A 13,730-nucleotide genomic window follows, 5' to 3' on the forward strand; every position below is an offset into this window, starting at 1 on the left:
GTGGAAAGGAGTGTTGGGTGAAATGTAAGCACGATGGGTGGAATAGCCTCTTCCTCACATTTCTGTCTCCCTGAGGCCTCTGTGTATGACCTTATTTGGAAATAAAGTCTTGCAGATGAATCCAGTTAAGAGCAGATTGGTGGGGTCCATAAACAATGACTGGTTTCCTTAAAGCAGAACGGAAATTTGGATGCAGACACAGGGAAAAGACCATGTGACAAGTGAGAGATGCAAGTGATGCATCCACAAGCCAAGGAATCCCAGAGATTATTGGCAGCCTCCTAAAGCTAAAAGGATGGCATAGAACATATTCTTTCCTAGAGCCTTCAAAGAAATTATGATCCTGCCCATACCTTAATTTTGGATTTCTAGTATGTGGAATTGGTGGAAGGGTAAAATTTCTGTTGTTTTTCGCCATCTGGGTCATGATACTTTGTTGTGGCAATACCAGGAATCAAAATAAGTCATAGGTAGTATGTGATTAGGTAAAGGGAGTTCCAGTTTTATACAAGGGATGAGACTTAGTATGTTTTCAAGGCAGGAAAGGAGTCAGAAGAGCGGGAAAAGATTAAAAGGAGGAGAAATAGAGAAAGTTTGATAAGGCACATCCTGGAAGACCCAAGAGGACAGGAAATCCAGGGTCCAGTCAGAATTGTTTGCCTTTGAAGTATAACTGTACCATCTTATTTCTGGAAGAAATAAGGCATGGTTGAGTGAGATAGCAATAAAGTTTGTAGGAAAGAGAACAGGAAGTTAACAAAAGCATTCTAGATGATTTAAATTTTATTCAAAGGTAAATTCTATTGAGAATGAGAGCAGAGGAAAAATTGTGTTAGAATGAGTAGTACAGGTTTGGAATAGTTATTGATGGTCAGGAAGCTAACCAGAGACCAACTACAATTGACAGTTGCTAGCCAGGACCAGCCAAATTTGGAAACTATTAATTTGTGCTAAAATTGGGTTCCATTATTGTTAGATGTCTCTAGATAGTACTCAGACTCGTGAGTGTAATCTCAAGAAAAGTGGCTTCAAGAGTTAAGAGTTTTGTGAGGTGGGTGAAATGGAGGCATAATGGTGCAAGGGAGGAGAGAGGAATGCTGGTGAGAGGGCAATGCCCAGTCCCTGCAGCGAACCCCAGAGTAGCTAGAAAGGAAGAACTATAGAGGAAAAGGGGGTGACTTTAAAGAAAGAATGCAATAACTCAAGCAGTCATGATAACAGCTGAAGATACTTGTATGTGCTTTTGATCTTCGTGTTCCTGACAAGGTATGGTCATTGCCATCTGTGAACATTATGCTCAAAGTTAAAATTTGATGTAAAATGACAGGAGTTGGGAAGGGTATGAAGAAATCGAAACCCTTGTGCCTTAAATCTGGCAGGAATGTAAAATGGTGCAGCTGCTGCAGGAAACAATCTGGCCAAACCTCAAAAAGTTAAACACAGAATAACATATGACAGAATTCTACTTCTGGGTATATACTCAAAAGATTTGGAAGCAGGGATGCAAACAGATATTTGTATACCCATATTCATGGGAGACTTATTTATAATAGTCAAGTGGTTGAAACAACCCAAACATTCACCAACAGAAGAGTGGATTAACAAAATGTGTTGTATATGTACAATAGAATATTATTGAGCCATAAAAAGGAGTGAAATGTTGATACCCGGTATAACACGGATGAACCTTAAAACATTATGTTAAATGAAATAGCCATACACAAAAGGACAAGTATTATATGATTCCATGCACATGAAATACTGGTAATAGGCTCATTCATGGACAGAAAGTAGAGGAGATTGCCAGGGCTTGAGGGAAAGGAGAAATAGGAGATACTGTTTAATGGATAGTTTCTGTTTGGAATGATGAAATGGTGTGGTGCTCATTATCTTAGCATGGCCTGTGCTGTGGTTTGACTCTGTCCCTCAAAGTTGATGTGTTAGAAACATAATCCTAGTGTGACAATGTTGAAAGGTGCGATCTTCAAAGTGATTAGGTCAGGGGGTGCTGCCCTCGTGAGTAGATTAATGTGATTATCATGATAAATTGGGTTTCTTCTCTCAAGAGCAGATTTGTTATGAAAGTGAGTTTGACTCACTCCTTTCATGTCATTGTGCAATGCCTGCCATCATGGGTTGGTGCAGCAAGAAGGCCTTCACTGGACACAGCCCGCAGTCTTGGGCTTCCCTGCCTCTAGAACTGCAGGAAATACATTTCTTTTCTTTATAAATTACCTATGTGTGGTATTCCAGTATAGCAGCACACAGTATTCTAAAACAGTGTGCTAGAATAAAATGCCACCTACTAGATGGCTCTAAATGATAGACATTTATTTGTCACAGTTCTGGAGATGAAGGTACCCACTGATTCATTTTCTGGGGAGGGCCCTCTTCCTGTCTGCTGACCACTATCTTCTTGCTGTTAGTGTCTTCACATGGTGCAGGGAGAGAGGAGAAGAGTTCTTTGCTCTCACAAGGTCATTTATCCCATCATGAAGACTTCCCCATCATGTCCTCATCAAAACCTGACTTCCTGTTGCCTCATTTCCTAATATTGCTTTGAGGATTAGGGCTTCACTGAGGAATTTTTCAAGGGAAAGGGAGACAAAAGATTTAGTCCACAGCATTTACACCGAGCTGTGAATGTATTCAATACTACTGACTGCACACTTAAAAATGATTTAAGTCACATTTATCAGAATGACAACAATCCAAAACCCTGACAGTACCAAATGCTGACAAGAACGTGGAGCAGTGAACACTCACTCATTGCTGGTGGAAATGTAAAACACTGTAGCCATTTAGGAGACAGTTGAATGGTTATTTACAAAATTAAATACTTGTACTATATGATTCAGCAATTGTGCTTTTTGGTATTTATCCAAATGAATTGAAAAATTATATCTACACAAAATCCTGCACATGGATGTTTATAACAGTTTTATTCATACTTGCCAAAACTTGGAAACAACCAAGATGTCCTTCAGTAGGTGAATGGATAAACTGTGGCACATCCAGATAGTAGAATGTGATTCAGCACTAAAAATAAATGAATTATCAGGCCACAAAAAGAAGACACAGAGGAGACTTAAATGCAAATTACTTAGTGAAAGAAGCCAGTCTGAAGAAGGTAGGTAGTGTGATTCCAATCTATGACATTCTCAAAAAGGCAGAAATATGGGGACAGTGAAAAGATCAGTGGTCATGAGGGCCTCAAGGAGTGGGAGAGATGAATAGGCAGAACACAGAGGACGTCTAGGGTAGTGAGCCGTTTCTGTATGATATGATCAGGGTACATACACATCAGTAAGTATTTATCCAAACCCATAGAACACACCCCAAGAGTGAACTATAATGCGAACTACAGAGTTTGAATGATAATGTGTCACAGTAATTTCATCAGTTGTAACCAGTGTAGCACTCTGATGATGAATTTTGATAGTGGGGAGCTTGTGCATTATATGACAGGAATTATATGAGAAATCTGTGTACTTTCCACTCAAGCTTTTCTGGGAACCCCAAAAGTGATTAAAATGATAAATGTTCTACATCTATGTATATACAAAACATATAATTTTATCTTGGTAATGAAACCTTCTTAAATACAAGAGATTTTTTTCAAACTTGTTTATCCAGAATACTTTGTTTCATGACATTATACTAACGAAGAACTATACTTTGCATTTTTGTGTGAGTTTTATTTTAAGCATAACCAGTAAGTTTGATAAGCCAGACTCTGTAGGGCAGAAAGGCCCCATCTGCTTGTCCGCGCCATGATTTTTGTCACCTGGGAACCTCCAAGTGGCCCTCTGAATGTGGGAAGCCTCGTGTTGTTCTGGTTGATGGAAAACTTTCTCTTCTCACAACACTTTCCAGCATCAAATTTGTGGGCTTTCCATACTGAACCATTCTTCAATTGTTGTGCGTGTCCTTTGATTGAATTTGATTCTGGTACTAACTAGTTGGAGTTAGTCCTGACGCCATAGATGAAGGACTTCATTCCATAAGATCCTCAGTTCAGGTGCAATATCAAGTAATGAGTCCGTGGTGACCACACTTCTGTGTGCTTTGGCTACAAAATGGGGGTTTACACAATCTCCTCAGGTTTAATAATTGGCTATAACAGTCTATAAAACTCAGAGAAACATCTTACTTTTGTTTACTGGTTATTATAAAGGGTGTTATAAAAGATTGAGATTAACAGTCAGAAGTGGAGGTACACAGGGCAAGGTCCAGAAGGGTCCCAAGCACAGGAGTCTCTGTCTCCATGGAGCTGGGTGTATCACCCTCCTCCCACATGGATGTGTCCACCAACCTGGACTCTTCCTGAACCCCTTCGGTTAGGGTTTCTACGGAAGTTCCCTTCCATGGGCTCTATTGATTGAGTCCTGGCCCATTGGTGATTAATCTTTAGCTTCATTTTGGAGCTACTAGGGGCCCATTAAGAGTTCCCTCATTAGCATAAACTTGGATTGGTTAAAAGGGATTGTTATGAATAGCGACACTAGGAAATGCTAAAGATTTTGGAAGCTCTGTGTCAGGAAATGTGAACAGGGACCGAGTATGTATTTCTTATTATATCACACTGACCATCTGATCCACACAGACATTCCCTGTAGAGTCCCCTTGGCTCTCCCAGTGGCCTCCTGAACAGCACTGTCCTTTTGATAGCTTCTTTTCAAACATAGCCCATGTGAAACACTCCAGTATTCTATCCTCTGCCCCGAAGCTGTGGTTGTTCAGGCTGCACACAGGCCTGAGTTTTCTCTGTCCTGTGTTGGGCACTGAGGCCTCTGAATCTCTCAGCTGTGGGATTTCAAGCTCTCAGAAAGACCTGTCACAGGCTGAGGCACCTGCCCATCTGTGGGCTTGGAGCAGGGGCCACAGATCCTCCTTTTTCTCAGCTTTACGTTGTCATATCCTCTGAAGTGTTAAGGGGTCCAGGAAGTTTTAAAGGAAGGCCTCTGAAGCATTTCTACACCCAGTGACAGCCTCATGGTAAATATTTCCCCCAAGGATGTGCTGGGTGTGGTGAAGTGACCTGCCTTCTCATTTTTCATAACTCTTCAGTTTTGTGAATTTATAAAGAAATCACTTAGTCTCTTTGATTATCACTTTCCATAGAATGGTTTGGAAGATCAAACGAAATAGTACAAAAGAAGGGAACTGTGAACGTCACACATGTGCCAAACAGGTTAGAAGTGCTCTGTTGTTAGTTCAAAGTCCTTCCTCTGCTGCCGACATGTCTAATGGGCTCGATTCTGTGATCACGGAAACGCAGAGCTTACTCTTTCTTTTTCCTTCTGATACTAAAAATGTTGATCTCAAGGGATTATTCCAGTTGGAGTGGAAGGAAGTCCATTTTTATGTCACATTTGTTTCCTGAGCTATATGAAGAAAAAGTGGAAGTAAGGTTATTGCCTTTAATTTTTTTCATGGAAACAAATAAATGATCGCTTTTTCAGGGTAAATTTCAAAGACCACAGGCAAAATTATGCTGTTGTTGTGTTGTTCAGGTATAAACGATGGTGGTGCCAGCTGACACTCGTAGGAATGTCCCAGAGTGTGCCTTCATCGAAGTCATTTCACTTCATTTCAAGAAAGGCTGTAATAAGTTTCGTCATTATTTTAAGAGTCACCCTATGAAGCACTTAGCGTGTATGTGCTTACCAGGCACCTGTCTACCAGGCCTTGTGCATGTTGATTTACCTCAGTCCTTGTGCATGTTGATTTACCTGAATCCTCACAACAGTCCAGTGAGGTAGCTGATAGTATCATTATTGTTATTATCTAAATACAGCAAGAAAACAGGCATGGAGAAGTTACAGTTTACCTAGAATAATAACACCTACCCCTCAGGCTAGGGGATGTTAACACGAGATGATGTGTGTCTGAACAAAAGCTTGGTGTACAACAGAGTCTCCATCATTTTAAATTTACTCCACATGTCAAGAGTTAGGAACCCTAGAAGTCAATATGACTTTGGGAGTGGCTTGCTCTTCAGGAAAACCACAGGTTTGCACGGAAACAGATAAAGCTAAAGCACTTATTCAGCATAGTTTCTTCTGCATCCTACTCCTGTTTTTGCTTTATAGGTGAACTACTGTGAAGCACGAAAGAAACCATACCTTGAAATAATTTTTTTTTCGGTACCAGCATTTGAACTCAAGATCTTGCGCTTGTGAGGCAGGCATGGAGCCACTGAGCTAAATCCCTGGCCCCCTTGAAATAATTTTTAAAATAATCCAGTAGGAAACTTAGCACCAAAATAATATTTTGAAGTAAATTAAAAACTATGCAGTATTTAACTCAGAACTATTAATAATAAAGGTAAGACCATATATGTTCAAACATTTAAAGGTAATGTTTTAGGTGAACCTTAACCTTGTTAATGTTATTATTATTCCCCTTTACATAGGAAAAAGCTGGGGCACAGAGAAGCTAATAGGTTAACCAGGATAATATGTATTTTTATACACAGTAAATACATATATTTACATATAATATAAAATTTTCCAGTGTTTTGTCAGTATTTACAAGAGTTAGTATATATTTATTTATATGCAACAAGTGTGTCTTAAGAATGTATGTAAAAAATGAGATTTTTGGATTCAAATTCAACCTGAAATGTGATGAAAAGGTTTTTGGTAAACTGTGTAATTACCCTTCAAATTATCTTTGGGATAAGTATGAATTTTTATATGCAATGCAGTTCTATCTTGTGCAGGTACTACATTTAAAAATCAGAGGTAGAGTCAGATTCTCGACGGGAACCCAAAGGGGCATATTGCATCTATGGTGTTATGTATGCAGCTATCATTCCTTCTAACTTTTTGCTGGTTATTGTTTATCAGTGGCCCTCAATTAGCTGTTTAATTTCTTCTTTCAGGACACTAGTAGAGGAGAATCAGGTATCTGTTATCAGAATTTGGTTTAGTTTAATTTGGAAACATTTTTTATGACAGGTCATAAAAGCAAATGAAGTGTGTGTCAAATTTCAGCCATTACTTTTATGATCAAGAGATCATTTATAAGTAACAGCCTACATTTTTTTACATTCTTAGTATAGAATGAGAAACATGCTAATGGCTTTTGTGCACCATTTCATACATGTAGATTTTACCCATAAGGAGGAATACACTTCTCCATATGAGAGCTTTGTTTTCATTCATTTATTCCACAAATATTTTTTAAAATTGACTATCATTTCCCTTGTATGTTTGTCTCCAATTCCTTTTACTTTTTCCTCTTAGTACTTTTGTTAATTATAATTTTAAAAGTTCTTTGCTCTTGACTTTTCCCCAATTCTGTATATCCTAAATTTAGTAAGTACTTTTGTTAATTATAATTTTAAAAGTTCTTTTCTCTTGACTTTTCCCCAATTCTGTATATCCTAAATCTAGCTCATAATCTTTTCTTTTTATAAATCCTTTAAAGACCACCTCAGCCTAAAAGAGCACTACTCCCCTTGTGAGATTCACACAGCACCAAGGTTCATCTGACAATTACTCATAAAGGTGATTTCTTTTCTTTTTTTTTTTTTTTGGTACCGGGGATTGAACTCAGGACCTTGTGCTTGCGAGGCAGGCAGCAGAACCACTGAGCCAAAAGCCCAGCCCTTCATAAAGGTGATTTCTATCTTGACATTTTATTTAAATCTTATGGTAAATTTTCACATTTTTTACTTGGGTAAGTTCTTTAAGACTGTGGAATATAGCATAACACACTATAGCTGTATTGTAATAGTTCCTTAGTAATAGATTTTCACGTGTCCAGATAACTCCACTCTACGTGGAAAAGATATATTATAAAATCGAGAATAGTTTGAATTCTGTAACCTAAGAAGCAAGAGTGTAATTGAGGGCCTGCTCATCATGGAAATATAAAACCTTATTACAAAATCTAGAACAGGTTTCCTAAGACTGAAAAATAAAATATTTTTGTCGTAATAAGTTTCTTGCTAACATGGGATCTTTTTTTTTTTTTTTTTTTTGGTACGAGGGATCAAACTCAGGACCTTGCACTTGCGAGACAAGTGGCGGAACCACTGAGCTAAATCCCTGGCCCCCATGGGATCATTCTTACAAGAGTCTATTCTAGAGCTGGTCTCTACAACTGATTAGACCAGAAGGAGAGGAGATGGCTCATGAAAAGATCCTAAAAACATCTGCTCCTAAAAAGGCCTCAGAAAATTTTTTTTCCCAAATATTGCTTCATACAGAATGAAGAAAAATAAAACATAGAAAGTTATAAAATCCTGGAAGAGCATTCAAGATCTCAGAGTCTTAGAAAATGGCAAATATTAGTTCAGTTTTAACTTGGAATATTTATCCATTGACTTATTTATTCTTTTAATTATTTCAATATCCATAAGGAATGCTAAATTGAAGATATAGATGATAACAATTCTTACTCTCTAAACACTTTGCTTATAGCATTGAAGATAAGACACATATACCAAATAACTGCTATACTGTGGAATGTGTAAAACATGTTATATTAATATTCTTGAAAATATTACTTAGTCTCCTGGGATTTAGTTTTCTTATCTACAAAATAAGAGCTTTGGATTTGATAGAGAATCTTTAAGGCTGTTTCTGCCTTTAAAATCACATAAGGAGTGCATTCATGAAAACCTAAAAAATTTAGAGCAGAAAAGCATTTCTCACAGTGGAGTGATCAAAGGAAGTTTTTAGTGGAAATGATATTTGAGTGGGTCCTTGTTAGGTTATGTTTTGAACGACACAGATTATAATCATGATAATGATATATTCCTGCAGGGAAGTCCACGGAGCATGGTTATCTGTCAGTACCCTGAAATTACTTGGAAAATTCTCTGTGTATGTAAGTTTGTACATTTTCATGGGGGAAAACCTCATGGTCGTACTCCAGTGGTCCATGACTCTAGAAACACAAACCAGGGTAAAGATATGAATAGAAGGCATGATTCCTGCACTTTGGGAAATCTTTGTTTGGAGGAAGAGTGGCAGGTGGAAAGAAAGAACAGGAGAGAACAAAGAAGTTAAAGGCTGAGAATCTGAAGCCCCTAGGACAGGAGACCTTGAAGGGGTGAAAAGCAGTCAGTGTGGGGTAGCTAACAGATTGTTCTCAGGAGTCAGAATGTCTGGGTTTAAATTTTGGACTGTCCTGTTTACTGTGTGACCTTCAGACAATTGACGAGACCTCTCTGAAACTAAGGCTTTTGCTAGCAACATTATTACATATTTATTTAATTTTTTTAAGTTAAGGACTGACTGTTAAATGCCTACATTCGCTCATTGTTTAATGTAATACTCATTTGTTGAGCCTGCTTAACCAGTCCCTGGGATGACTTTGGTGAATGGCTGTTCTCTAACCTCACAGCCACCTATGAAAGAGACACCATTTAGCAGAGGAGGAAACTGAGGCTGGGGGAAGTTAAGTGACTTCACACCTCATGTGATGAGGAAATAAAGGGCAGAACCACAAACACAGGCCCAACTCCACTGACTTAATCACCAGTGCTCTTGACTACAGAATGTGATCCAACAGTGGCTATCAGCAAGAAGGTTAAAAAGGGAAACACCTCCTTTTAGGGATGATTTATATATGGGTCTATAGTACAGATATTTTGGAAGAGCCCTTCCAGCCTGTGAAACTACTGAGAGGGGTTATCAAATAATACAGTATATCTTCAAACCAGGTTTTGGTATGGTGACACTTTTTGTTTTTCAGAACTGGGGATCGAACTCAGGACCTTTCGCTTGCCAGGCAGGTGCGGCGCCACTGAGCTACATCCCTGGCTGTGACACATTTAGATGATTGGGTAGTCACTATGTTGTTATCAAAATGGCTTTTTTCCCATTACAATCAATATGAGAGGTGGTTGTAAAGGACTCTCTATGATGAATGCACTTGCTCTTCGTGCACAATACCTTTTTCTGTCTTATATTCTCCACTGATTGTCCCTTTTCTAACACATATAATTTTATTTATTTTGTAAAAGTCATTGATTATTTTACATGTTTAAGAGCCCTTTTAAGAAGATAAGAAAACTTTTCTATTAAGTTTCCACAAAGAATACCAGTGACAATTTTAGCTAAGGACTAATTTACAAGCAAATTGAGTTGAAAAACCTTAACACTGAGTTTCAGATCAGAACTTTGCTTTCCTTTGTAGATACATTTCTGTTAGCATCGTGTAAACTGAGCACAAAATGTACTAGGTTTTGTTAAGTGCTGGATATTCTTACAAGAATCCTTTGGAATTAAAAAAAAATTAAGGGAGAAGCTAAAATATTTTAAGTTTACTTATCTCCATTTAAATATTTCATACAGTAATTGACCCTCTTTCCATTAATTGAGTTTTCACCATCCTGGAAAAATATTTAGGTTTCTTATCTTTTATAAAAGATTTTAAAAAATGGTTGAGGCAACTCTGTTGTCTCAGTCATATAACATTTTTTTGGCATTTATGAAGCAGAGACATTTATCAGAGCAAGTTTTATATAATCAATTGTGAATATCATGCTCAAGAATTTACATGGTATTTATGAGATAAAAATCTTTATTTTTTTATTCATTTAGACTTTTTCTTACAAAACTATATACTGTCATCACCAAGCCATACTATACTGATTAGTTATGTTTGTGGGGCATAACTGATAATACATACTTTTTATTTATTAAATTTATAAATACTTTTTAAGGCCCTAGTAGTGCTAAAGTGATTGCTGTATTGGGACAGAGTTTAGAAAAATTATAAGATCTGTAATTTTGTTAAAGTTTAGTACATTTATTGCAGCAGACGTTTGTAGGAGAATACTTTGCTTTAGTTAAACATGCTGTATGTCTGGGTAAGCTTAGGCCAGAGGAGGAAACATTTTCTGAAAGAAATTACAGAGAAAGCTATAGATAAAGATTCAAAAATTAAGTTATTTAGTAGAAATCAACAAGCTTTTAAATTGACAAGATTCTAAAATTTATGTGGATATGCAAAGGACACAGAATAGCAAAAACAACTTTGAAAAATAATGACAAAGTTGAAGAATTAACACTACATGATTTCGAGAATAATAAAGCTACAATAGTCTATAATGTGACATTGACCTAAACACAAATAGAATAGAATAGAGTTCAAAAATTAACCTATACATGTATAGACAACTGATACCTGACAAGAGTGAAAAGGTGTTTCAGTGGAGAGGGTAGTCTTTCAACAAATGGTGCTGGAAAAAGTTAGATATTTACATGCAAAAAATGAACTTCATTCCATACCTTCCACCATATACAGAAATGACATGGCTCTGTTTCCAGCTGATAACAATGCCAGACACTTACCACATAGACATTTGAGGAGCTTATCAAGTATACTATGCTGAAGATCTTCAAATACTTCCGTGAAATGCTGGTGCTAACTTGTGCATGAAAGTCCATAGTCAGAGAGTTGTTTTCTCTTTTTGTCAGAGATTTGAAATACTATAGTAAATCTAACAATGTATCTTGCAATCCTGATATTTTCTTTGAAATATTTTGGTTATATTTATAAACTTGTTCTGATATGATTATTAGTTTCATTTATTGTGTCTATGATTTTGTGGAGAAATATTATTTTTATTTTGCAGATCTTAGACTTTACATTTTCTGTGTTTAAATCTAATTACTTGAATTTTCATGACAAGGTCTTATTTCACTTTTTAACTATAGCTTTTTACTTGGCAGATCTCTTAATTTTTTATTTAAACAAGTAATGATACTCAATTTTTTGCTGATTTTGAATATGTATATTCAATTATTCTTAAATAAAATTGTATTAACTCACTTTTTCAGAAAACTTGTTTTGATATTTTCAGTTTCTAAACTTAGCTGATTATCAGGAAGAGGAAAAAAGAGCTATGGGGGAGCCAAAATTCACAGATCTAAAGCCCATGAATTTCAGCATCTTCGCCGCACTCAGGGCTTTTCAGGTCTTATTTTAGACTCAAATTATAAATAATGGGTTATTGGTTTCCTCTGTGAAAAATAGAAAGTTATAGGGACTAGGACTTTAAAATGGAAGCATCATCAATAGCAAGAAGTGACAGCTATAACCTTATAGCAAGGGAAGAGATACAGGTGAAAAAAGCATGAAAAAACACACAAACAATTTTTTTTGTATTTTTTTCCCCATTGACTTTATTGGTACATTTTAGGTATACAACACAGTTACATTCATCATTGGTATCTTGTACCATTACATGAGTCTCTTGGTTCTTACTTTTTTCCCCTTCCCTTGCCCTCCCTTCGCCCCCTCCACCCTTCCCTATTTGCAAAGACCTTGTTTCCATTCACACAAACAATTTTTAAGGCAACAAAATGATCTATTGCAAAAATTATTGAAATAAGAAATTTTAAATTATGTATAGAACATTGTTTAAAAATACAGGAAATGAATGAACACTCAGTTTCTCTCAATGCCTATAATAATTTATGCTTATCTTGCCCCCTGAAACAGCTTTTGATGCTGTTGATTATTCTCTTCTTGAAAGATACTCTATGACTTTGGGTCCCATGATGCCAGATACTGCTGGTTTTCCTTCTATGTTTTGGCCTCTCTGTCTCCTTCGTGAATGTATTATCTTCTCCATGGCCTTTAAGGTTGCACTTGCCCAAGGCACCTTTCTGGTGTCATGTCACATTCTCTCTTCCACACAGTGGGTCCAGTAACCATGTATACACCACAGCTCTCACTTATGGCTCCTGGGATAAACTCCAGGCCCGTCTTTCTAACTGACTACTTGAAGCTCCACTTGGATATTTCAAAGCTATCTCAACCTCAGTATGTCAAAAGCCATATTTATGATCATTTTCTTCTCTTACCCACAAACCTCGAGCCTCTGGCCATGTTTATTTGTTGATTCATTCAGTCATTTACTCATTTATTTATTTATTAAGTCAACAAGTATGTACTGAATGCTCAACCAGTGTAAATCACTGTTTTAGGTACTGGAAGCACAGCAGGGACAAGACAGATAATGTTCTAGTTCTGGAGCTTATGTTCTAGTAGATGAAAACAGGCAATAAATATAAAGAAGAAAACCTTCTGATAGTGACTATATGTACTGAAGAAAATAAATTGGAGGGTATGATAAAGCGTGACTAGAGCTTACTTAGCCTGGCCAGGGAAGCCTCTCTGAAGAGATATTTCGAATCAGAAATAAATGACAGGAAGAGCTACACATACATTCAGAAGTCTGGGAGGAGAACCTTTCAGAAGAAGAGTAGCATGTAGAGAGGCCCTGAGGGAGGAATGGACTTGGTGTGCTTGAGGAAGGAAAAATAAGCTGCAGCGGTTGAGATGGAGCTAGTGACAGAGAAGGTATCAGAGAGAGAGACAGGGGTCAGGATGTGTAGGTCAGTGTAGGTCAGGGGAGGAATCTGGATTTTTTCTAATTGCATTGAAAAAGAAAAGGTTTTAAGCAGAGGAGAAGTGTAATCTGACTTATGTTTTTAAAAAGATCTATCCAGCTTCTGGATAGAGAATGGATTTACTGTAGTGGGAGTTGAATCAGGAACACAGGCTACTTGCATGGTAGTCCAGGAAGGAGACAGAGCTGGCTTATAAGTGGTATGGCTGTGCAGGAGGCATGAGAGATGAGAAGGTGTTTGGGAGACAGAAAGGACTTGGGAGAGAGCTGAGGAAAAGAAGGGATGACAAGATGGCTCTGCTTTCTGGTTTATGAGCCTGATTCAATGATAGTACCAACAATTCAG

At 37.3% G+C, this 13,730-nt stretch overlaps 1 protein-coding gene across 10 annotated transcripts in view; it reads left to right on the forward strand.

Annotated features, from left to right (window-relative positions):
• Window positions 1-13,730, forward strand: part of Dnm3 (dynamin 3) — a 587,991-nt gene that overhangs the window by 141,258 nt on the left and 433,003 nt on the right. The window contains exon 1 of one of the 10 annotated variants that reach the window (XM_087194098.1): window positions 7,572-7,628. The exons of the other annotated variants lie outside the window; for them this stretch is intronic. The gene's annotated coding sequence lies outside the window, so the exon portion shown is untranslated. Of the gene's footprint in view, window positions 1-7,571; window positions 7,629-13,730 lie in introns of those variants that run through there. 10 annotated transcript variants of the gene reach the window in all.

The sequence above is a fragment of the Heterocephalus glaber genome, unplaced genomic scaffold (genome assembly GCF_053883595.1).
Source record: "Heterocephalus glaber isolate CG9 unplaced genomic scaffold, H.glaber_assembly_v1.0 deba00001600, whole genome shotgun sequence".
Classification (NCBI taxonomy): domain Eukaryota; kingdom Metazoa; phylum Chordata; class Mammalia; order Rodentia; family Bathyergidae; genus Heterocephalus; species Heterocephalus glaber.